General features: G+C 38.2%; 1 protein-coding gene across 1 annotated transcript in view; it reads right to left on the reverse strand.

The window, feature by feature from the left end:
- Nucleotides 1-24,784, reverse strand: part of NECAB1 (N-terminal EF-hand calcium binding protein 1) — a 194,094-nt gene that overhangs the window by 61,917 nt on the left and 107,393 nt on the right. The window lies entirely within an intron of this gene.

The raw sequence follows: 24,784 nt of genomic DNA on the forward strand, positions 1-24,784 counted from the left end.
ACAGCTACATAGTATTCCATTGTGTAAATATACCAGAGTTTCTTTAGCCAATCATCTGTTTTCGGGCACTCTGGTAAATTTATATTTTAATAAAAATATTTTTCAGTGTACTTCTTACTGGTATTCTGCAGGATGTGAGTATGTGACATCATAGAGGAACCTGGAGGGTGACATGCAAATGAAATATAATAGTCATGGAGATAAAAATTGTGTGGCTCCATTTATATGAGTTATTTCAAATCATCAATTCATAGAATCAAAGTGTTGAATGGCAGTTGCAGGAAGAAGGAAATGAGGAGCTACCGATGAGGGAACTTAACTTTCAAGTAAGATAAGTGAGCGCTAGAGATCTGTAGTAAACACTGGATACATAGTCAACATAACATAAATTGAAACAAAAATCAAAGATGTAATTTATGTTAAGTATTCCTTCTTATCCTAGTAAAATAAATAAGTAAAAATAACAATAAAGTTTGAGGAATACTAAAAATATTAGAAATATTTCCAAGATATTATTATCAATTTTTTTCAGCAATAAGTCTCCTTTCCTTCCTCCCTTCCTTCCTTCATCCCTTCCTCCCTCCCCTTCTTTCTTTTTTGTTGTTGTTTTTAGGCCACACCCAGTGGTTCTCAGGGCTTACTCTTGGCTCTGTTTTCAGGGGTTACTCCTGGCAGGTTCAGGGGACCATTTGGAATGCTGGCATTGAAAAAAAACAAGTAAAAAAAAAAGAAAAGAAAGAAAGAAAGAAAAGGAGAAAAACCAAGTCAGATGCATGTAAGGCAAACACTCTCCCTTTGTCACCCCAGCCCTGTTTCTCTGTTTCTCTAGTGGTTATTTCCAGCGGTGCTGAGGGCGGGGTAATGCTGATGGAGTGAGCCGGATGGTTTGGTGCTTAGATCTGGAGTGCCATGTGGTGGGGTGGGGGCAATCTGGGGGAGCATTTTGGTCCTTCAAAACGGGAAGGACGCAGGTATGCTGGTTATCAAACTCTGGCCTCATGTGTGACAGGCTTGGGTACTACAACTTGAGCTACTTTCCTGTCCACAGGAGTGAAATTTTTAAAATAAAGTCATACTTTCATGTCTTAATCTTGAAAAAAAAATGAAGATGCTGCAAAATGTAGTGACTATCACTCTGTAAGTATAACTGCACAGTGTTTTAAGATGGAAGCAAAACACCCTGCTTTCAAAGTTGCTTCCACTAAAATGCATTTGGTCAACAAACACCTTAATGCCAATGAAACAGAGTGTCACTAAGGGTTTGAGCTAGACGCTACTTCAGATGGGGATAATTAATCAGGACTCATTTGTATTCTGCCATAAATAATGCTGCTTTCAACACTGACATGTAAGTAAAAAGTTGAGGCGAGAGAGATATATTTAATGAAAGATTTTCATGTGGTAAACCAAATCCAGCGTTAAATATCCACCAAATTTCATAGGCAAAGAGATTATCAATCAAAGACGATGCATTATAGGGCTGACTGCAAACTCCTCATTTCTGAAGTGAGTCTCCAGGTAGACAGATGAAGCCTCATAGGCAAAACAGGGACACAGGTGTCCTTTCTCTGCATTCTCTTAGCAAAAGCCCATTTCAAACACAAACAGCCTCTTGATCGTTCCAGATGCATGGCAAGACACAGAAGGTTCTGAATTCAAGAGGGGAGAAGACTCTTGATTGTAAAACTTGATCCTTAAAAGCACTGTTCTGGATGCAGAACATAAGTGATGTGAAAGGAAGGGAAATGTTATGTAAATTTCAGCTGAATTTCTCTAAGCTAATAGTGGTTTTTAAAAAAGGCGGAATCATTTCTAAAATCCAGTTTTACTTGAGCAGAGATGCTAAAATACATCAGACTCATAGTTTTCCTCAGAAATGTTGATGGCCTCCAGGTAAGGATTTATCAAGGCCTCTGGTGGAATGTGTGTTTCCAGGCTCCCAGTTATTTCATTTGTAATTTTCTATTTCTTTTTCATATTTGAAATGGATTTTCTGTATTCTGCATGGAATCAAGCAGGCACATTAATATTGAGAGGTAAAATTTATATTCTAGAAGAAACAAATGTGAGTTATCAGCTTACTCTTCTTTGACCCTATTTTTCATCACTGAAATGAAATCATTCAAAGAATCAGAATGATTTAAAATATATTTTATGTCATTGAAAAAGAAATCAAGAAACTGTGTAAGACATAATTAATTCAGTTATTATGTAAACAACAGGAATCAAATTTCAAGTAGGTACTTTGAGTTCCGGGCGTGGGGAACTCTGAAAAAAATGAAATGACTATAGGGCAGTGATGAAACTCTGATAGGAATCTTGATTGTTTCTTACAAAAGAGATTCATGCTAATCAGAGACTTAGATTTTGCTCCTTTGTCATGGCAACAGACGCACAAGATTGTAGCTGGGAGGTTGCAGTGATAATCTTCATTATGTTCAGAAGAGGTTCTGGGTTGACAATTTAGAGATTGGACTGAAACAAACACGTTTGATTGTTTCCATCGCACTTTGAATATTTTTTCTATCTTTACAGATAATGTGACTCTATGTTGGGTGGCAGGCTCGCCACCAACAGTGTAATTTGAGGCAAGAGCATCAAGTCTCTTGTGTTAATTTTCCCCCCTCAAATTTATGAAGTGGGAATGTTCATTTCAGTGTCTTTCCAGAACAAGCAAGGTATGTGCTCACTGTTACATCGTGAGTGGGGTAAGAAAATAATCATTTATCTCTGCAATTTCAAGTTGTATCACCTGCCCATTTTACCTCCCTCTTCATAAAAAGGTCAGAAGGTGATGAAGAGGAAACGATGCATTGACGTCATTCTGCCGCCTGTGTCTGGATATCCTACAGACTCGAGTATTCCAGCTTCAATATACAAGGGCTGCCGCAGATCGAGTCACTTCAAGTACTCATTCAAAAGAAGTAACGATTTGCTTAATGAAATAAAGACAACCGTTCTAATAATGAAAAAACTGTGAAACATTAAGCGGACCCTCGGAGTAGAGCAGAGAGGGGCTTCTGGTGCTCCTGATGAGAGATGGTGCCTCCGTGGGGCTCTCCCGAGGTGGGTGAGCTGAGCAGAGCCCTCCGTGAGTTGCTCTGTTTAGGATAAGGCTGATTCCTTTTACTAGTGTACCTGGCTCCAGGGAGGAAGGCTGGATGTTCTCTTCATACACTGTCACTATTAGGTTTCAAAAAATTTCCACAACATTTTGAGGTCTATAATGTTAAGCATGATTATAATCTGGCTTCAGGGAAAATGACTTTCCTCTGAGCCCTCCTTGACCAGAGCCAGGAGTAAGCCCTGAACACTACAGCATGTGGCCCCAAATCAACCAACAAAATAATAAAGAGAAAGAGAAAGGAAGAAAGAGAGAGAGAGAGGAAGAAAGAAAAAAGAATGAACGGAAGAAAGAATAAAAGAAAGAAAGAAAGAAAGAAAGAAAGAAAGAAAGAAAGAAAGAAAGAAAGAAAGAAAGAAAGAAAGAAAGAGAGAGAGAAAGAAAGAGAAAAGAGAGAGAATGTGGCCTGAGTGAGATAGTGAGTAGGGCTCTTGCCTTGCATGGGTCAACCCAAGTTTGATCCCCAGCACCCCATATGGTCCGTAGAGCCCACTAGAGTGATCCCTGGGCACAGAGCCAGGTGAAAGGGAGTGAGCCCTGAGGACCCTCAAATATATCAAAACCTAAATATATATATACATAGGTATGTAAGAAACATGAAGATCTTTCTGGATAAAAAAGAGTATAATATAAAAATACCACATTTTAAAAAAGGGAAACGCATTCTATTGTATTACATTGTATTATACAACAAGGATGGGACTAGAGCATCCATATCACGAATCATCACAGAATTGGATCTAAGTAATCTGTGTTTGGTGCCTCACAAACCCTTACTGTACTTTCTGCCTCAGCATTTCTCCCCTTTCTCTAGCTCAAGTCAAGCTTTCAAGGTTTTTTTTGCTAAGTTACAATAAAACAAAAAGAAAAAAATATTCTTTGTTAGGAAAATTTGCTCAAATTTATGAAGTGGGAATGTTCATTTCAGTGTCTTTCCAGAACAAGCAAGGTATGTGCTTGTTCTTGATTTTGCGGCATGTAACAAGTAGAACTTTACACACCCAAGTTCCCAAGAACAGATGCCTGGATAAAGAAGTACATGCACAGTGGAATACGATGCAGCCATTAGCAAAGAAGTCAACCAATTTTCTGCTTCATGGATTGGTCTGCAGAATCTCAGGCTGGGTGCAGTGAGTCAGAGGGAGAGAGACAGAAGTATAGTCTCACTCATATGTGGGATCTAGAGAAACACAGTAGGGCCATAACTAATGTCCAAATGCAACAGAAATATAGGGTATGAGAACTGATTCTTAGTAGGAAGTTTGTCACGGGGGGTGGGGGAAGGGGTAATAGGTCAGGGAAGGGGCCCCTAGGGCAAGAACAGAGAGAAGTGGTCACTCTGGGTGAGAACTGGGTGCTGAAAGAAGGGAGAGTGCTATGACTGAGACCCTATCATAACAGTATTGCAAACTACAGTGCCTTCAAGAACAAAGGAAAACGTCATACAGATGGGCTATGCGGCAGGAGGGAAACGGGGACATTGCTGGAGGGAAGGGGACACAGGTGAAGGGATTGGTGTTTGAACAGTGAAAGCCTGAAAGTCAATCATGACTCACTTTCAACTTTGTCATTCACAGCAATTCAACAAAATAAAAAGACAACCCTTGAGAGTTAAGAGAGGTGTGTCTCTAAAGATAAATTTATAAAGACTCTTGCATTTTTAATCATACTCCTTAAACCATCTTGGTAAATAAGAGGGACTGTGGCAACGATAGCAGTACCACATACCACAATACACAACCTGCCAAAAGAATGGTGCTTAATAGATGAACAGCAAAACTCCAGCTGCTGTCCCTTGCAGGACCTCTGCCGTGTTCATAACGATACCCACACTCTCCCCAGGCTGCCTTCCCCAAGCCAGTGACTCAGTACAGTGAGAGTGGAGAGCAGGGCCCTTCTCTGAAACTGGGGACTCTTCATTGGGGGGCTCAGTTCTGGGACTCTCCACACACATGTATATATGTCTGTGTGGTATGCATAATGTCTGATCACTGGGAAGAGGGGAACTATTGGTATCGGTCCGTAAGATGGCCTATTCTGGTCCATAAGGTTTAAATTTGGATTTGAGGTACTGAGAAATAGTGGTAGGGCCTAGACAAAGGTGAGAATAGACAAAGTCTAAAGCTAAGAACTTGACTTGACTTTGATTAGATGTGTATTTATTCTCACGAGGAAGTACCAAGGTAGGTTGACGCTTAACTTTTCTACCTCCTTAAAAATGAAACTCTAGGGCCGGAGAGATAGTCCTGTGGACAAGGCTCTTGCTTTGCCTTTGGCCCACCCAGGTTTGGTGCCGGGCACCCCATTTGGTCCCCTGAATACTGCCAGGAGTGATCCCTGAGTGCAGAGCCAGGAGTAAGCCCTAAACACCACTGGATGTGACTCCGAAACAAACAACAACAACAAAAGACACGATTTTAAAGCCACATTCTACCTCCTAGGAAGATACAGATTAAGAAATCTTCCTATGGACATTCTGTAGAGTTTCTAGAAACTAGAAAATCTCCAGAGAACACTGCAGAGCATAAAAGGCTTGTAAGAAAACAATAATTACTTCCATTCTGTAGCATCAGTAGATACAAAAGGGAACTATTACTTCAACCAATTGATTATGCTCAAAGCCATCTGAATCATCTGCCTGTAGTGGCTTTCAGTAGACAGCTTCTGATTCTTCTTAGTTAATCAAGCCTGTCAGAAAAAGCATTTCAGATCCACTACATTCTGGTACATTTGCCACGCATGTAATTAGTTCAGCCTCAGTTTTGAAAAGTTAATAAATATATATCTATACTTCTCCCAGAGCACTAGAGGTTAATTTTCAGGGTTTATACTTGATATGTTCTGCAGTCTTTGAAAGAATTTGTAGGTTAAAATAAAAACAGTCTCAGCACACTGAAGTATAAAATCTGATGGCTTAGAAGAAGAACTAGAAGAATAACTAGTAAGCCACACCACATGAAATGATACAGTCGTCTTAACTCAATAACTTATTGCATCAATTTGGGGTGTTTCCAAATTCAGGCTTTTCCAGAATCTAGAATGGCAATTCCCAGCATATCACATATAAAATACAATATAACAGAATCCAGGGCAGCACCCAATATCATATTAATGTTTTTGTGCTTCAATCTTAAATATGAAAATAAGTTTAGCACAAAGGATCTTGAGACTGCAGGGCCTCAGATACCTAGTAAATTTGCACCCTGATTCTTTCTTGAACAATTCTCATGAGAAGTGTGAATAGGAGCGAAAGAATTGCCAAGAATATACTTTAAAATCAAAATAAGGGACTTAAAATTTTAATTCTCTTTAATTGAATTACCAGGAGACACACAGTTATAAAGTTGTTTATGTTCCAAAACCTTTGCCAATGTACATTTCCCACCACTAATGGCCCCAGTTTCCCTGCTGCCACACCCCACTCCAGCCTGACACACACTCTCTCTCTCTCTTTCTCTCTCTCTCTCTCTCTTTTTCTGGGCAGTATGGTTTGTAATATACATAATAAAAGGTTATCATGCATGTTAAAATAGGCGATGTTTATTGCTGTTGTTTTACTGGAACGTGTTTAAGGCATTCATTTAAAAAAGGTCTCTCAGACTTCAGTAAATGCAGGCACCGTACCTGACACCTTGTCTAAGAGGAACAAATGAAAGAAACTGTCTTCTTAATGAGGATCAGTTCACTGACATCTTCCTGTGTCTCTGATTTGCTTGTGAATAAACAGAAGGGGACAGAGAGAAATGAAAGAAAAGTGGCCCTTTCTAACTCCTGTCCTGGTCCCTGTGGCCTCAGATCTGTCCCTTTCTGCAGCCCTCCCTTATGCAGAAGTCAAAGATACAGTTCACATCCAATCTTCTGGGACATGAAACCCCATCATTTCTACTCTGGTTCTCTACCTGATTGAGAAAATATTTTGCTATCCACTGAACAAGCCCTGACACGAGGGCAGCATTGATAAACATGTTTTGACTGTATCACCTCATGATTGGGGAGGGGGGAGGGATCCTCTTTTGTTCCCATGAGAGTCCTCTTGGTGTGGAAGCATTGGGAGTGGCTAGCATGCAGCGGAAGCTACCTGCGTGTCTAATTAAACTGGACTCAAGACAGCGTCTTCATTGCCTCCATGTCATCCTTTTCGTCAGGAGCTTTTCCAAAGAAGACTGTTTCCTCAGTGTCGCGGCTACTTCTGAGTTTTCTCTCTAGGATTCAGAGGCGCTGGAGCTATTTATAACTCCGGTAGGCAGGTTTCACAGCCCTCCTTTGTGCTTCGAGGCGGCCGTAGGAGTGTATGTTCTGTCGCTGCAGATGATCTGTTTTGATCATATTAATGAGGAGATGGCTGACTAGGAGCCGTACTTCCTTTTTGGTTGTTCCCTATATTATTAGGAATTAATGCGGACAGTTGTATAATTCTTCTATTGATACGTATTTGCAGCTCCACACATCATGTGTCTCTGGCCTGAATTAGCAGCGTGGCTGACCACCCAGGGACACTCATGCCCCCTCTGCATTCCCCAGGCCTGCCAGACACAGGATCGTCTCCTTGAATGAGTTATTTGGTTTGCAGAGGCTGACTAAGTGTGCATCCGTTCATGAAGGAGAGTTTCATAAAACATTATTTTCTATATAAAAATCACGATGGTAAATTTCTGGATTAATGTTAATTTTTTTCTCTGCTGAATTCCAAAACAGTTCAACTCTGGCAAATTCTCTTTCTACTCGGTAGAAACAAAATGTTTTGGTTGTTGTACTAAGAATTAATTAAGTAGGGCAAGAGACATAGTCCAGTGGGGAAGGTGCTTGCTTGCCTTACACAAGGCTGTCCTAGGTTCAATTCCCCAGAACTCCATATGGTCCCCTGAGCCCACCATGTGTGGCCCCCAAACAAACAAAGATAATTAATGACATATATTGACCTCTTTGTACTCATATTTATATATGTATTATATCTACAGCACTGCTAATATGAATGTTTCAGGATTACCATGTTGCTATATCACATCTGTCACCTGAGTACCTACATCCTTCCACCAATGTCTCTGGGCTTCCTTTCACCCCATTTCTACACCCCATTTAGCTAAGTCAGTTCTCTAGGCAAATTCTCACAGCCAGTTACCATTGGCTATTGTATACGGGAGATGATAATTTTCTCTATACTCTTGCAGTGTAGAGAATTAAAAGTTAGAATTGACAAGAGAATTCAAAGTTAGAATTGACAAGAAACTAAAAACAAGTTTCTCCTTTCCTAGTACTATATATTTCTTTGTATACTAAGAAGACCATGCTCTATTTATTGTCATCATTATTAAAAATATTTACATGGAGATAAAAAAGTGAAACACCTTAAACATATAACTGAATATTTGATCAAATCCCGTTTATGAGATATTTGTCTCTTTTTCCTTGATGCTCTTTAGAGTATCAGCATGAATATAAGCTTCTGTTCCTGTGAAACTCTAAAAATATAACTCACCTGCACGTACCGTGTTCTGCTACACTTTAATCTTAGTTACAGCTTTCAAAATGTCAGAACAGAAGATCATGAACTGAAGATGTGTCGTAGATAAAAGCATTTTAAAGACAAATTCAACATAACGGACTAAGGAAAAAAATCCAGCAGTGAGAAAATTTGATGCTGCCCTATAATTTTGTAAAAAAATGAAATTGCCCCCTAAATCAGGATCCTTTACAAAATCCACAATTGTATGAGCACTATAGTTAAAACCGTCAATCCCTTTCTTTTGTCCGATTTTCTGCAGCTGGTCACAAAATGCATCTGGACCCCTGTCCAGGGCACTGACAGCCTCTAGACCAGTGGAACTCACATGACTTAGAGATCAGTTGTTTTCACTGGTAAACACAGAAAACAGTTTGTTGCATTAGGCAAACAATCATTCCAAATTTCAGAAACAATGTTCGGTGGAGTTTCATTGATTGTTCCAGCTTCACTGTATCTCTAGTTCTTAGGAGAGATAATCAGAAGTGTTCAACCAATCCTGAGTTGGATTACACTAAGAGAGCCCATCCTTCCTTCCAGCTGATTCAAAATCAGCAATGATTGACAGCATAACTCAGTGAGCCTGGGTGCTAACATATATTCATGTTTTTAAAACATGTCCTATGCCTTCATGGGTGATGGGAAATGTACAGTGGTGAACAGGTGTTGGAACATTATATGACTGAAACCCAATCATAAACAGCTTTGTAACTGTGTATCTTGCTGTGATTAAAAAAAATTAAAAAACATTCTCTGCCTTAATCAGCCATAGTACTATAAGCTACCTCAAGTCAGGGACAACGGATAAGTAATGGAACCTATGATGGAGGAATGCGTGAGGTTTGACAGCTTTCAACTCTTACTCGAGGGCCAAGGCAACCTTCTCAGGAGAAGTGCCTTTTAAGGTGATGCCTATGGCGTCACCAGAAATAGGAGCAGCCAGATAAAAGAGTAAATGGATAAAGGACTCCTGCTCCTGAGGAGGGAAACGGCATTCATCTCCACAAAAGGACCATTATAGGGCAAGTACAAATGGGAGAGAGAAACTAGGAGTGAACAAAAATTGCATGAGTGTAAGTGGGACAAAAATCACATTGTAAGGTCAACCGAAGACTGAGACTTGAGAGATGGGCATGGCTACCAGCTGGGCAAGGAGGCTCTGTATTTTGCTGGACCTCAAAGCTCTGGGGATGAAGCTTACATCCTTTACCTGAGGGCAATGGAGAAACATTGAAAGGTTTTAGACAGATGAAAGCTTCAGTTTTGGAAATATTTTTATTTCACAGACAAGAGCAAGGTCTACAGATAACAATGGACGTTTCCATGATGAGGTAGGTGTCTGTGGTAAAGAAGCACAGTGAGAGAGCCCAGGATGTAGGTCAGTGGTAGAGAATTTGCTTTTCATGGGAGAGGTCTTGGATTTGAACCTTGCCATTACTGTGAAGTGAAGGTGAATTGGTGAGATTTGTGGTGTTTCTGTCTACACTGGCCAGAGAACTAGATTCTGAGAGAAAAGTATGAATATGAATGAAATGAAATAGATGAAACCATCAGGATCAGTTGATCAATTTGACCATAGGGAACAAGATAAAGGACCAATAGCAACAAAGCTCTTTAAAGAACATAGACACATATGTGGCTTTTTGTTTGGATAATAATCTTGTGCGTAATTTCTTTTCCATGTAAAGTGCTTAAGTATCTAGAAACAAATTTCACAAACGATGTGAAAGACATATTTAAAAATGATGTCATTGTTGAAAGAAATGAAACACACACAGAGATGAAAAAAAGGACCCATTCATGCCTTAGAAGAATCCACTCTGACACATTATAATAGATTCAATGAAGCTCTATCAAACTCCAAATAAAATTTTCAAGGAAACTGAACAAATATTAATAAAATTTATACGGAACCACAAAACACCCAGTCAAAAATAATCCTGAGAAGAAAAATGGCAGCATCAGACTACCCAACTTCAAATTATGCTAAAAAGCTATAGCAAAAGAAAAAAAGTGTGGTAAACACACACGTTTCTTGGACAAAAGGCATTTCAAGTGGACAATGGTTTGTATTTGGGACAGGGATTAGGCAACACTCAGAAGTGCTCACGGGCTATTTCCAACTCTTGGTGAGCCATGCCAGGACAGGAAACAACCCTGGCATGCCAAGAATGTGTGATCAGTAGGCCAAGTGGGAAAAAAATTAAGAACCTCTGGTCTACATTAAAAAGAATCATACAAACAAGGGCTGCAGGAGGAAGAGGAAGCCTGGATACACTGTTGGTTGGAAGTAAATTGGTCCTACTCCTATGGAAAACAGAATGGATATTTCTCAAAACATTTAAAACAAGAGGACGAGTGATAGCAAAGCAGATAAGGAGCTTGCCTTGGACAAAGTCAGCCCAGACTCAATCCCATCACTGCACATATACCCCTAATCACCACCTGGAGTGATCCCTGAGCACGAGCTCAGAAGTAAGCACTACCACAGATATGAACAGCTCCTGAGGGAGCACTGATTACCTCAGCTATGACCCCAAACAAAAATAAAATAAAATATCATTCATTGATTCTACTTTTTGGTAGCTATCAATTAAACATAAACACTATTGAAAAGATATACAGATATCTCTGTTCAATGCAACACTGTCTATAATAACCAAGATTTGGAAACAATACAAGTACCAGGAACAATGAGAGAAGAAAGAATGTGGTAATGTTGACAATGGAATACTACTCAGCCATAAAAATGATGATATATTTGTTACAACAAGAATGGGGAGAGTCAGACATGTCAGAAAAAAATCAAGAAAAATAGCTGATAATATCGCTTATCTGTGGAATATAGAAAGCAAAACAAGGAAACTTATGAAGTCAAATGAAAGCAAATCCTTGAACTCAAAGGACAGAACTGAGGTCTCCACGGCGGAAAGGGGAATAGGAAAACAGAGGAGTGTAGAATGTTTTGATTGTGGATGTGGTGTAGTAACATGTATTTAGAAGAGGTGTGAAATTGTACCCCAAAAACATAGACTTTTAAATCAATGCTACTTTAACAAAAATTTGTAAGGCAGATAACATATAAAACAAAATATTTCTTTAATGTTATAATTATTTTAAACACTGTACATATTAAAGAGAAAATGGGGTAGAGGTGACAATGATCTGGTTAAAAATAATAATCAAAATATGAAATGCTACTAAAACAGTGAAGCTAAAATAAGATATTTTTGCTTATGTTTGGCTGACTCAAAATGCAACTAAAAGATTTTTCTCTCAATAGGTAAAATGACTGTGAAATAACCCCTCACTTGCTCCAATTCTATTTGTGAGCCTAACTTTCAGAGTTATTAAAAAACACATAATCATGTGAGGAAAATATAAAAGGATCAAAAGGCTAAATATTTTGATGGTCCCGAGAAAATAAAGTAAAATTCTTAAACACAAATATTTTTTAACATTTTACACAACTGCCATTTTGTTTAGTGCAGCCAAAAATGCTTGGCCTTTATCCACTATGTTTGGAACAAATTGTGTAAAAATATACTGGAAGAAGAAAAGAGTGCTGGCAACCTGGGCTTCATGTTTTATTTATTTGGATGGTTAACAACATCAAAATAGAATCAGATCAAAAGAACTTGGGAGGGGCTGGAGTGATAGCATAGCGGGTAGAGCGTTTGCCTTGCATGTGGCTGACCCAGGTTCAATCCCCAGCATCCCATATGGTACCGAGAGCACCACCAGGAGTGATTCCTGAGTGCAGAGCCAGCAGTAGCTCCTGAGCATTGTCAGGTATGACCCAAAAAAGCAAAAAAAAAAAAAAAAAGAACTTAGAAAAATAAAAGGACAACCTGGGCCAGAGATATGACTGAAGAGGTGAAGTACATCCCTCACACATGCAGGATGCTGGGTTTGATCCCTGGTACAGCAGGAATCCAACTCACTTGCCTCTGAGCCATGTCAGTGTGTCCCCCACAACACACACACAAAACCCAATAATAACTAAATGAGATATTTTCTATGTGCAATAAAGGAATGTTCGCTGAAATAGAAACCTTCTGACATTCCTAACAATGCCCTACTTCAACTATGTATCAATTTTGTATCACTATGTATAAAATTGCCTAACATGTGCAATAGCTTTTCATTCAAAGAAGGAAGATGCTGGCCAGAGATGTGGTTCAAGTAGCAGAGCATATGCTTTAGATGTTTGGGGTTGATGTCTCAGTGGGCCACAAAACTGCTAAGTGAAGACCCTGACCTTTGGCGTGGGGTGTGCCGGCCACACCCGCACCTCTCACCACCACAGCCAAAGAATAAACAGCAGCAGTACGACTGAAATGAACATCATGCAGACGACAGTTGGGAAGCACAGAGGTATAAAAAATTAACTCACTTAACTGACTCCCATGTAGCTGTCCCTGTTCCCTTTCAATGAACCTCTATTGCTTGATGATTAAACTCTAAATTTCCTGGCCAATTTGCCTTTCAGTGTGAATATCCCATTAACATTCAAAATAGCTCTCAGCTTGCAACATGCAGCACTTCCCGAATTGGCATAAAAATGAATTGTTTTCACAGTTTCTTTAGGTTGTTTTCCCTGAAAGGGACTTCCCTTCCTATGAGATTCCACTCATCTCTGCTCCTAAACCTTGGCTCATCTTTTGAAGTTCAGCCCAAATTCTATTTATTTCTTGACAAGTCTCCAGATTAGTTGTATAAAGCAATGCATTCTATGTTCTATTCCTCCTGTCCATAGTTTGAACTGTTCCTACCTGTTCAAAACGCTATATTATAGATGCTCCTGGATTAATGACCTATTCTGGTCTATACATGAGCCTCTTAAAAGGCACTGTACAACTTAGATGTCTTCCTAGTACAACAATTCTGTCAAATCAGTGACTGAACTGAGTCATTCTTTAGAGACATGATTTTTTAATCATTAAAAATAATCCTGGGCTCCAAAGAGAGACTACAGGGGGTAAGGTGCTTTCTTGCTTGCAGCTGACCCAGGTCTTAATCCCTGAAACACATCTGATCCCCTCTGAGAACTGCCACAAATGATCCCTGAGCAGAGATCCAGGAGTTATTCAGAATTAACTGTTCTGAATAACCAATAGACAAAGAAAAAATTGAGGGAAAAATAAAAAAACTTTCCGAGGCAAACAAAGCCTGAAGCTCAATGATACCATAACATATGGGATACAGCAAAAGCTTATTTATGAGGAAATTCCCTAGCAACAATATACAGCAATACATTTAGAAGCAGTAGATGATCCCAAATAAGCAAATTAAAGCTAGATCCAAAGGATTTATAGAAATAATTAATTAATCTTAAAATTTGCATCAGAAAACAATTATATTAGTCAAAAAAATAAGGGCAACAGAGGACTTGAAATCAGAAAAGATTAATCATATATGAACTGGTTTTTCAAAAGAAAAATAAAATTGGCAAACTTAAAGGTTAATGAATGAAAATGAGAAAGAACCAAAGTGAACAACATTGTAAATGGAAAGGAGCTGTTACAACTGATAGCACAGCAATACACAGCAATCCAAAGGATTTTAAGAAGGTACAACTAGAAGCCAACAATAACTGGTTGTCTTTTAAAAGTCAATTTAAAATAAATGTGTGCATTCTTAGAAACCACTTGCAAGACCAATTCAATCAGAACTAGACTAATCTGAAGAGAAAAATGCTAATAAAAAGAGTGTAAAAGTAATACAAAATTTTGACAAAGATGAAAGACAGAAGGTAATGATTTCATGGTGGATTTTACCATGCATTTAAAGAATGAACACCAATCCTTAAACTATTCAAAAAAAAATGGAAGAGAAAGAAACATCCCTGGGACAGGAGCGGTAGTACATCAGGGAGGGTGTCTGCGTTTCAAGTGGCTGACCTACATTCAATCCCCAGCATCTCATATGTCTCCCGAGCACCACCAGGAGTAATTACTGAGTGCAGAGCCAGGAGTAACCCCTGAGCATTGCTGGGTGTGACCCCAAACAAAAAAAAAATAGAAGAAAAGAAAAGAAACATTCCCAAGCCATTTTACAAATGCAGCATATTCTGTCATGAAAGCAAGAAAAACATACTATAAGAAAACAGCAGATTAATCTCCCTGATCATTACGGATGTCAAAATTCTCAATAAAACAAGCAAAATTCAGAAACACATTAGAATAATATTAATCATGATCAAATGGATTTATCTGTGATGGAAGGATAGTTCAACTGATTCAAATCTATGTGATACAATCATATCTTGACTTGACAAAATTCAACATATGTTCATGGTAAAAACTCAACAGGTTAGTCATTAAAGTACCATATTTCAACACAATAAAAGCCACATATGAAAAAATCTGCATATAACACATTCAATGGTAAAGGTTGAATGCATTTCCTAGAAGGTCAGAAGCAAGGTAAGGATGTTCATTCTTACCACTCTTAATCAATAAGCACTGTAATTACTAGTTAGAAGCACCAGACAAAAAAAAAGAAATAAAAAGACCAGAATTGAAAAATTAAAAAAATTGTCTTTCTTTGCAGACAACGTATTTGCTTGTTCGTGGGTCATGCCCAGCAGGGCTCAGGAGCCACATCTGGAGTCCAGGATTTGAACTAGTGGTTACAGCACAGCCACCATGCTGGGCAAGTGTCTTGACTTTTGTGCTATTACTCTGGCCTGTAGACAATATAATTTTACATATGGAATACCCTAAAAACTCCACAAAGTGAACTGCTATATCTCTATTAACAAATTCAGTTATTACAGGATACAAAATTAGCTGATAAATCAGTACTTTTCATTAGCTAACAATGACTTTTCTCAAAACAGATGGATCGTATTTATAATATTGTTAAAAAATTCTTAAATTTATCTCTAAATCTGAACAAGTCAATTGAGAGAGAAAAAAATCCCTAAACTCACAGAAAAAGACATCAGACTGTGATTATCACAGGTGGGGCATTGAAGGAACGTAAAAGTTTCTAGTTACAAGATAAGTCATGGGGATGCAATAGGGTTATTGTCAATATTATTGTATTTATATAAGAAGGATATTGAAAGAATAGAAACTAGGAGTTTCACTGTAAGGAAATATTTTTCTTTCCTTTCTTCTTATTTATCTACATGAGATTAATGTTGTCAGGTAAACTTTTTGTGATAATAATTTCACAATGTCTGTAACCCAAATCTTTATATTTTATATATGCCTTAAACTTGTGATGTAAGTAGATTATTCCTTAATTAGCTAGAAAAGTAAATGGAACCCTTTTTGCAACCAAACCCTCTTTGCAAATGACCTGTAAAAGGTTATTTATTTAAGCATAACCATAGAAAAATAGTCTTTCAATCTTGTCATACACATTTTGAGTCTATACTTATTTCACATATTTATTCACGTGAGTAGAATCATAATTCAAAGGAAACACATGGTTCTCTAAGCAATGCAGTATATGATTAAGACAATGGGCACACAAGACAGTTATGAAAACTGACATGAATTTTTCAATGGAAGCAGGCATGAATAGAGAAATAAAACCTGGGGCACTGTAGGTGTGTCCACAAGAGATACCATGCAGTAGTCAGTGGTCATCTGCATTATGCATTATTGTTCTAGAGGCACACTTGCTCCATAAATTCAAGTTGTTTCTGAATGTTCTACTTACATAAGGATTTGGCAAAACTAACTCCTCAATCATATTTAGTATTTCTCATTTGCAAGCAATAGAAAAAACAGGAAAATAAGACAACTCCTCAACAGAACAATAATTTATGCCTGTCAGACCTAAGAAATACAGCACATACCAATTTTATTCTCTACTCTGTACTTTTCTTCTTCAAATAAATAAATGAGTCACATCAGATTTCAGTCTCATGACAGAAGGAATCAAACGTGGTGTATTCCCTAAGAAATGTTTGCATTCAGCTCAAACAGAGAAGGGAACACTAAGTAAAATGTGGTTGGAGAACCCGCTGGGAAGGGAGATGCGTGCTGAAAGTAGACTATGGGTTGAACACGATGGCCACTCAATACCCCTTTAGCAAACCACAGCAACAAAAAAGAGACAACAAAAGGGAATGCCCTGCCACAGGGGCGGGGTGGGGTGGAGGGGATGGGATTGGGGGGTGGGAGGGACACTGGGTTCATTGGTGGTAGAGAATGGGCACTGGTGGAGGGATGGGTTCTCGAACATTATATGAGGGAAACACAAGCACGAAAATGTGTAAATCTGTAACTGTACCCTCATGGTGATTCACTAATTAAAAAATAAATTAAGTAATAATAAAAAAGAAATGTTTGCATTCACTTTCCTCTTTCCTTTATCTGGTTTTTAAATTATTTTTTTAACATTTCAGTTATCATTTATCATTTTTTAAAGAAAGAACTTCACAAAGATTACTAGTTCAGAACTTAATCCTTTCGCAAAATTCCTCTTTTTGTTTAAGCAGTGTACTCTGCTTATCACTTCACTACTAAGTGGGCAATTAGGTTCAAATTTCTATTAAGAGCATAAGTGTTCCAGTAAGAGATGAAAAGATAATGAACAAGAGATTCTCAGAGCCCGGAAGACAGTACAATAGGTAGGGTGCTTGCCTGGCGCCGCCTGAGGCAGGTTCAGTCCCTGGCACCCTATATGGTCTCCTGAGTCCTGCCAGGGGTAAGCCTTGAGTATGGCTAAGAGCGGCCATAAACTTAAAGAAATCACTATCACTATCACTGTCGTCCCGCTGTTCATTGATTTGCCTAAGTGGGCACCAGTAATGTCTCTATCTTGAGACTTGTTGTTACTGTTATTGGCATATAGAATATACCAGGGGTAGCTTGCCAGGCTCTGCTGTGCAGGCGACATACTCTCAGTAGCTTGCTGGACTCTCTGAGAAGGGTAGAGGAATCAAACCTAGTCAGCTGCGTGCAATGCAAACGTCTTACCCGCCGTGCTATTGTTCCAGACCTTATAATAAATTATTATTAATAAATAAATTATTGCCATAAAGGAACTAGACAGCTATTCAAAACTATGGAAGCTTAGAGAATAATTTTTTAAATTCAATCTTATCTCTGGAAGGGGTAAGGAAGTAGTAAGGGGTAAGGAAATAAGGCAAAAAGTAGGGAAGACATAGAATTATGTGAAAATAGAAAGTGATCACATAAAATGAGTTAGCCGGGATCCCTTTGGGTCAAGAGTACTCCTGAAATTCACTAAGATTCTAACATGAAAGCTTTAGGAACCTTTGTATTTCTTTTAATGTCCTCTCAATTCACGGTTATATGCAAGATATACCACTTGTTATTAATATACTCATTCCAGAAACAGTATGTAAAATAAACCGAGGCACAGCCATATCCACACATACACTGTAGCCTCTCCTGGACTGGAACAGCAGAATCTCGAAGAACCAACTTTCTTTTCTTGTCTTAGGTCTTGTTGGGGGCCCCCTGGGTGGTGCTCGGTGATTACTCATGGCTCTGGGCTCACGGCCCTCTTGGCAGTGCTTCCAGAACCATATTCAGTGCTGGAGACTGAACCAGGTTCGTAGTCAAGGTGGCCTCTTGCAAGACAAGTGCCTTATAAGGCCAAAGAAGGATCATTATTTACTGGCTCTTGTGTTTTCCTCTACTAAAATATCTTAAAGCTCTGAAGTTTGTCATATGTCTCCTCTTCCCCAAAATTTTATCTGAGCAAACAGTCGACATAAGTATCTTTCCTGTTTTTATTTATTTATTTATGATGGCATCCCTTTTATTTTCCTCCAAAACTCAATGGATGGTTGCTCATTCTATCCTTCAGCTATTAGTCAGAACACAGTTTTCCTTCTAGCCAGGTAAGTCTCTGTTATTATTATTTTGGTTTTGGGTCAAACTAGTGGTACTCAGGGCTTACTGCTAGCACTAAGCTCAGGGATATCCCCTAGCAAAGCTCAGGGGACCATATGGGGTTTCAGAGATTAACCCAGGTAGGCCACATGCAAAGCAAGCACCCTATCAACTGTACTATCTCTACCAATCCAATACCCATATTATTTTTATTAGGGATATCTAGTCTATCTGCTACAAAAGATTTTTAAGTGATCAGTTAATTTATTGATTAAATCTTTCTGAGTGTCAAATTTATTCACAGCCTATATCATTGTACTGGCAATGAAATGCCAGTTTTCCATTTTTTGTTTCTGTTTTTACCTCAAAATAAAAACATATATTAAAAATATGTTAACGTTTTATAGATTCATATGTGTAGCATTTTGTAACATAACCTTTAAAGCTCATTTGGTGTTGAGAAAAATTCTTGCTCCCTTAAAAATAAGATTTTAAAATACAGGGGCACAATTTATTGTGTCGAAGTAGAATTTGAAAACTTACATAAAAATACATATAAGGTATTGTTTCAAAGTTAAAAACAGAAAATTATAAGGAGGCAAGTCAGAAAGCAAAAGACTATGGAAATAATGTTTAGTGTTTCTAGAAGACAGATGAGACATGTCATTTCTTACAGCAAGTAGCAATGCATATCATTGATCAGGCCACAATATCAGTAAACGGAGATAAATGGCATATCACAGAGAGTAGCTACTCAATATAGTAGTTAACCTAGTTACCAGATATATTTTCAAAAATCAATCATTTTGCAATATGCCACTGATATTAATTTTGGAATGTGGGAAGACAGTTAATTTATAAAACCAACAAAAATATAAATATCTATGCAGTGATTTATTCAGAAACAAGTGAACTACATAAAAATAAAAATTTTAATGAGACAAAAAAACCAGCCTGGATAAGTAGAGAAATATGTATATATGCACATAAATATATATGCCCATGCATGAGAAGGAATCATATTAATAAGAGGACAATTCTCCATTTATAAATTTAGTGCAAATTTTATTAAAAATTCCCAAGGATTATCCCATAGAATATGAAAGGAAAAACCCACTAAAAATACTTTTACCAAAATGTAAAATAAAAAAAAACCTCACTCTGTTATAAAGAAAGACAATAAGGGTAGACTTAGTTTCACAGTTCTTAATACATTCAAGTATTAAGAATTCTAGAATTAAGACAATGCCAAATTAATGATTTAGAAGGTCAGTTTTGTCAACAGAATAACACAATAAGTGCTGATGCAAATCTGATCACAAATATGTAGCAAAAAGTAGATGCTGAATTTTAAGTTAGTGGATAACAGAATGGAGTGCTAAAGAAACTATTGGAATCATTAATTGAACTCTTTTTGGGATCTTTTCTAAATTTACTCAGAGGTTGGCCACCAATTTTTTTTACTATTCTCAAGAATATTAACTGTTCTTTTGAATATATTTCACTCTCCTAGTTATGAAAAAGCTAAATACCCCTTGTTTTTCTCAGCATGTAGCTTCCCTTTTTCCTAATTAAATTTCCATCCTATTTTCTAATTGTGTTAGATTATGTATTTAAAAATGCATGAACTTCCTTACCTAAAATTTGCCTATGAACCATTTTCAAATTTTCTAATACTTAATTATTATTCAGCAGTTAATTACCATCTGCTTCTATCTCTAATTTCTTTCATATACTCGTCACAAATTACACTAGTCTCTGGGCATCCATTAGTGCATTTGCCTAAATCAATATTGAAAATAGAACCTTCCCATAGAAACTGGAAGTCTTTAGTCTGAAGAATTCAACTATTACAAAGACCAAATGCATCTGATACCAGACATTTTCCAATTGAGAATCAGTTGCTTTAAATCTTATTAACTCTATGATGCTAGTAAATAAAAACCAGCATCACATTCTGATTCCATTCCCACATTTTTGGAGTGAGTATATTCCCATTTGTCTAATGTTCCTCAATAGTATTCTATAAAGTAAAAAGTAATATTATATATATATATATAAAATTATGTGGAAACTTTGAGGCACTATCTAAATGTTAATTGACACTTAGAGTTACTGCACATTTTCTTTGTGTTCATGACCTCCTAAACTGGCAGAAACAGACACTGGGTGTTGTCTTAGAACTTAGCTCAGGGAAGTCTGTTTGCCCCATAGGAGGTTGGAGAAGCTACAACAATGGTTACAAAAAACTAATGATGTGGTTTCTGGACAGATGTCAGTTTAAGTCCTGAATCCCCCAGACATCAGTGTGAATTTCTGTCTATAAGAACCAGCCTATCTTTCAAGCCAACACTCTTTAAAAAAAAAAATTAAATCACGGTGAGATACTCACGTACAAAATTGTCCATGATTGGGTTTCAGACCTACCATGTTCCAACACCCGTCCCTTCACTAGTGTACTCTTGATGGTCCTTGCCTGAATGAATTATGCAACACCATTATTTATTTATTAATTAATTTAATTTTTTTTTATTGAGTCACCATGTGGAAAGTTACAAAGTTTTCAGGTTTAAGTCTCATTCACACAATGCTCGAACACCCATCCCTTCACCAGTGCACATATTCCACCACCAAGAATCACAGTATAGCTCCACCCCGTCCCCCCACACCCCTAGCACCCCCACCACCCCTAGCCCCCCCTTGCCTGTGTAACTGATAAATTTCACTTTACTTTCACTTTGATTGCATTCAATATTTCAACAAAACTCACTATTATAGTTTGGAGAGTCTCCCCCCTAAAGTCAGACCTGCTGAAAAGGAAGCATTTGGCAATTTGTTTTCCATTGCTGAGAATGGAGAGGTATGAGGTTGAGTGACCGCACCTAGTGGCCTCAGGTTTTGGGTTTCTGTATTTTAGTATTTTAGTAACTAAGTCCAGAGAAATATCTGCCAGAAGTTGCATCACTACAAACTTGCTCTTCTCAATTATATTATATTCCACATATGAGTGCAATCTTTCTATGTCTGTCTCTTTCTTTCTGACTCATTTCACTCAACATGATACTTTCCATGTTGATCCATTTATATGCAAATTTCATGACTTTGTGTTTTCTGACAGCTACATAGTATTCCATTGCAACACCATTATTTAAACACAACCGATAACCTCCAGGTGTTTTCATCCCACCTTTAAATCAACCCGGAGTTGTGAACTGTGTCAGGTCTCGCCTTTCAGGTGGTCTGCTCTGCTTGCACATGAGAAAATGAGTTCCTTTGTCCAGAATCTTTCACTAAGTGATAAAGTACTACAAGTTCATGAAAGGGAACCCGTTTCCTGCGACTCAATGGAACAGACTTTCCGAAAGTTCGGGTTTCTGTTTTGCTAGTACTGGACAAAAAAAAACAACCGGGGGAATTGGGCTCGCATGGGTAAAGTAGGACACGGGAAGGAGGGGCATTGTGAGCCTGGAATGGGCCCCCAGTGAGACTGGAATGGAAGCGTGGGAGAATGGAATAAACGGCAACTGATCATCAGCCAGTCTGGGACCCTCTTCCCAGACTTCGTGTTTTCTGACAGCTACATAGTATTCATGTAACTGATGGAAGTGGCTACAGGTCGGGAGGGGGCAGCTCATGACCACTGAACTACATGTGGCAACCCCCCCACCCCCTATACACACACTTACTGAGCACACATTACATCATGTACTATTTCTTGGGTCCCTTAGCCTGTTGCTTTGGTTTCTTAATTACAAAATTCTTTTCTCTATGCTGACCCTTAAAAATGCATTTAAGAAGGGAGAGCAATAGAGGAGAAAGGATGCTTGCCTTGCACGCGCCCACCCAGCTTTGAGACAACCCATATGGCCCCCCAGCCTGCCAGGAGTGACCCCTGAGTGCAGAGCCAGGAGTAAGCCCTGAACACCACTGGGTGCGTCCCCTACCCCAGAAAACGTTTGATCTATACCATCATATTTCTTAATCAAGAATAAATTCATCATTTTTAAAGGAAAAGAAGGTCAAAATAAAATTATATAAATATTTTGCATACTAGTATGCAAAGTACTAGTGCATACAGTTTTGACATTTTTTTTTCAAACCATTATTGCAGTTTTGACCTTCTTTTCAAACCATTGTTGACTGACATCTCCTTCTCCAAAACTATGAGTGAGAAATACAACATTCATTTTTGAGAATAAGTATTTTTACTTGGATAAAAAGTCCTGTCTCGATACGAAGGACTGACTGTTCTAGGCTTTAATAAAAAATGAAATGAGAGCTATTTGCAGCCTGTCTTAACGGGCAGAACATCTCTCTTTTGTCAGAGAATGCTTAAGATGGGTTTCAATTGCTTAACTTAAACGCCCGGTGGTGACTCAGTATGAAGTTTGTCATCCTTATTTCCCCCTCCTCCACCTCTTCTTTCTGCCAGAACTTCAGTTCTTTTGTTGGCAGGTAATTTTACTTCACTTATTTTAGGAATGGACAAAACTCATTGGTCATTTGAAAGTTTTGAAGAAGCAGAACCACTGTTTGACTTTGGAATGTCATCATAACCAACAGGTTTGTCATTTAACTCTCTCTTTTTCTACAGTTAGTCACCCAAAAGACTTGCCTCCTAGTGTGCAGGTGTTTATAGTCCCAAAGGCATAGCATTAACTGTATTCCTGTGTCTATACAAAAGGACATTGCTCTAGAGCAAACTATGCAAAGGACATAAGGGAAAGAGAAAAGCAATATTTCACTTACAAATACAAAATCCAGAGTCCTTAGAAGGATCTGACCTTACAAGTCACAGGGTCTGATTTGGGATATAGTTGATTAACAGGGGAAGCAGAGCACAGAGAAATTAAAGATAAACACAGAGGAATGGGAGTACCTCGAGAGCACTGTGGTGGGTGTGACCCAATAAACCTAAGTTCCCTGTGGCATAGAAGAAAGGATGGAGGAGAAAGGATGAAACAATGTTATTCTACAACGTAAGGCACTTGCTGTGCATGAGACCACTTTAATGAGTTCTGGTTTAATTTCAGCCCTGCATATGGTCTGAGCACTGCCAGTGGGGTCACTTCTGAGCATAGATCCTAAAATCATTCCTGAGCACTACTAGATGTAATCACCCCCAACACACACACCCCGAAAACACACACACACACACACACACACACACACCCCGAAGTTTACTGGGAAAGCCTTGTACAAATACAAGATAAAGACATTATTAGTGTTATTCGTGAGAAAATAAGAAAGATTACTTACTTTTTTGCCTTCATTAAAAAATGGTAAGTTGTTTAAACGGATTTTGAATAATTTTTTCTTTTAGGAGCAAAAGCATTTACTTTTGAAGCTGTAAAAATATGCACTTGTTCAATATATCTAGCCAGTTAATTCTGTGTGTGTATGTGTATGTGTGCATTTGGGTCACACTTAGCAGTGTTCAGAAATGTGCCTGGGGGACCATCTGGGGTGCTGGGGTGCAACTGGATTGGCCACATGGAAGGCAAATGGCTTAACGTCTGCACTATCTCTTCAGTCTTCAGTTATCAAATTTTTATTGAATACATTTTGTTTGTGAGATCTGATGCTAAGAACCAGGTAATCTGTTGGTGGTGAAGAATGGGCATTGGTGGAGGGATGGGTACTCGACCATTGTGTGACTGAAATGTAATCATGAAAGTGTGTAAGTCTGTAACTGTATCTCACAGTGTTTCGTCCAAATATTTAAAAAAGATAATAAAAAATGGTATTGCCCTTTCTCCCTCCATACAGACTACAAATCAACAAAATACAGCTACTTATTCTGATAATTACTAATGATCAGAGAGATAGTCTTCATTTATCAAAGAGAAAATAAAAATAAAATATGTTTAACACGAGGAGAACATCTAAATTGATGAGGTGATCAGAGAAGACCTTCCAGAAGCATGGAATTTACGATGAGATATAAATAATGAAGGTACATGACTGAAAAATGGATTAGTCCTGGGCCATTCATTCCCCCATGCTTGAATTCAATCCCTTTCCAATTTCTATTAATATGAATATGACTTCAAAGATACATGTAACCCACATACCTTTCACTCTGTCTTCTGACATCTGTAGGACTAGTTTGCAATCCTCATTTTTCTGATTCTATTTTTCCACGTTTTCACCCTAATCCCAAATTTTTCCTGATGCTTTACTGCATGATTCTTCAGATTCCTGCTTTAAATAGTGACTGATTTCTTTGCATTAAAAATACTGGCCTAATTCCTTAGGTTTGTCAACAACTTCGTAAAAGGCACGTGCTCCCCACCCTCAACCAGCTCAGTTCCCAGCGGTCAGCCTCACAGA

The sequence above is a fragment of the Sorex araneus genome, chromosome 2 (genome assembly GCF_027595985.1).
Source record: "Sorex araneus isolate mSorAra2 chromosome 2, mSorAra2.pri, whole genome shotgun sequence".
In the NCBI taxonomy this organism is placed as follows: Eukaryota; Metazoa; Chordata; class Mammalia; order Eulipotyphla; family Soricidae; genus Sorex; species Sorex araneus.